General features: G+C 49.3%; 1 non-coding gene across 1 annotated transcript; it reads left to right on the top strand.

Moving 5' to 3' along the window:
* Positions 1-316: 316 nt before the first annotated feature.
* TRNAQ-CUG (transfer RNA glutamine (anticodon CUG)) lies at positions 317-389 on the top strand. Its single transcript has one exon. It is a non-coding gene; the product is annotated as a tRNA-Gln (tRNA).
* Positions 390-2105: the final 1716 nt, after the last annotated feature.

The following is a 2105-nucleotide window of genomic DNA, read 5'->3' as shown; positions in this document are numbered from 1 at the left end:
GAGGTGGGATCCCTCGCCGAGTCCGAGAGAAAAGCCAACCCTGGATGGTAAACAGATTAAGATAGATAGATAGAAACCTCTGTAATTACATACACCGCATCCCACCGCAAACACCACAGGAACAAGCAATAATGAATACATCCCTTCACATAATTAAAACTGGGCTTTATCCACATTTAGTGCCAACCCTATGTAATTGGGTGGAGAAGAAAGAATTCAACTAATAGGCTTACTAGTTTCTTAATTCTCGGATGCTCTCTCTCCGTACATTATCTGGACACTGATAAGCCGTTATTAGGAACTGTCCTACGCGTTGGGTCCCATGGTGTAAATGGTTAGCACTCTGTACTCTGAATCCAGCGATCCGAGTTCAAATCTCGGTGGGACCTGGAATTTTAATTTCGAGGTACTACTAGTTTCTTTCTGCCTGCTGTCATTTTTTGACGGTTACAGTACTCTTGCATCCATCTCTTGGCACAGGCCAGAGCAAAGTGTAGCTTCCACTGAAGTCCCAGTCTCATCCATGGCTGTGACAATATGGAAGCTGCTGGGGTGTGGGTGGTGCTGATTAATGACATTCTGTGTCTGAGTGTCGTGGAAATTGTTGCTCATAGGGTTAGTTTTGCTACAATAGCACTGTCTGGCCCATTGAGGAAAACAATGGCAAACTACCTCACTCCTCATCTTGCCTAGTACGCCTCATTTTGGTACTGCCATTGGTTTTTTGTGGTTTCGCTATAACTGCATAGCCTTTTGTGATGCTATTTGAGGATCCAACCAGCCTCTGGGCTGATGACCTAACAGACAGACAGACTAGTTTCTTCATGCTTTCTTTTCATTCTCAAACACTATCAAAGACTGACGGGCGTCTAGTAGGAGCAGTACGACTGGTGAGGTCATGTGGTGCAATGGTTAGCATTGTAGATTCCGAATCCAGCGATCCAACTTCAACTCTCTATGGGGCATGCATTATTATTTTTTTGTATTATCAGTTCCTTAATTTTCGTATGCTTTCTTTCCATTCTTAAACATTATCGGAACAATGACGAGAGTGTAGCAGGAACCGCCCACGAGCTCTGGACGTTGAATCGAATGATCTGAGATCAAATATCGGCGAAGCCTTGAATTTGAATACACTGACTGACAGAGCAAATGCAACACCAAGAAGGAGTGGTTCGAAAGGGATGAAAGTTGGGGAAAAAAACAGAGACGGCACGGACGAATAATTGATGTTTATTTCAAACCGATATGCAGGTTACACAATGCGCACGGCATCGACTCAGTAGGATGTAGGACCACCGCGAGCGGCGATGCACGCAGAAACACGTCGAGGTACAGAGTCAATAAGAGTGCGGATGGTGTCCTGAGGGATGGTTCTCCATTCTCTGTCAACCATTTGCCACAGTTGGTCGTCCGTACGAGGCTGGGGCAGAGTTTGCAAACGGCGTCCAATGAGATCCCACACGTGTTCGATTGGTGAGAGATCCGGAGAGTACGCTGGCCACGGAAGCATCTGTACACCTCGTAGAGCCTGTTGGGAGATGCGAGCAGTGTGTGGGCGGGCATTATCCTGCTGAAACAGAGCATTGGGCAGTCCCTGAAGGTACGGGAGTGCCACCGGCCGCAGCACATGCTGCACGTATCGGTGGGCATTTAACGTGCCTTGAATACGCACTAGAGGTGACGTGGAATCATACGCAATAGCGCCCCAAACCATGATGCCGCGTTGTCTAGCGGTAGGGCGCTCCACAGTTACTGCCGGATTTGACCTTTCTCCACGCCGACGCCACACTCGTCTGCGGTGACTATCACTGACAGAACAGAAGCGTGACTCATCGGAGAACACGACGTTCCGCCATTCCCTCATCCAAGTCGCTCTAGCCCAGCACCATACCAGGCGTGCACGTCTATGCTGTGGAGTCAATGGTAGTCTTCTGAGCGGACGCCGGGAGTGCAGGCCTCCTTCAACCAATCGACGGGAAATTGTTCTGGTCGATATTGGAACAGCCAGGGTGTCTTGCACATGCTGAAGAATGGCGGTTGACGTGGCGTGCGGGGCTGCCACCGCTTGGCGGCGGATGCGCCGATCCTCGCGTGCTGACGTC

The sequence above is a fragment of the Anabrus simplex genome, chromosome 1 (genome assembly GCF_040414725.1).
Source record: "Anabrus simplex isolate iqAnaSimp1 chromosome 1, ASM4041472v1, whole genome shotgun sequence".
NCBI lineage: Eukaryota > Metazoa > Arthropoda > Insecta > Orthoptera > Tettigoniidae > Anabrus > Anabrus simplex.
This window is presented reverse-complemented; position numbering and strand designations above follow the sequence as displayed.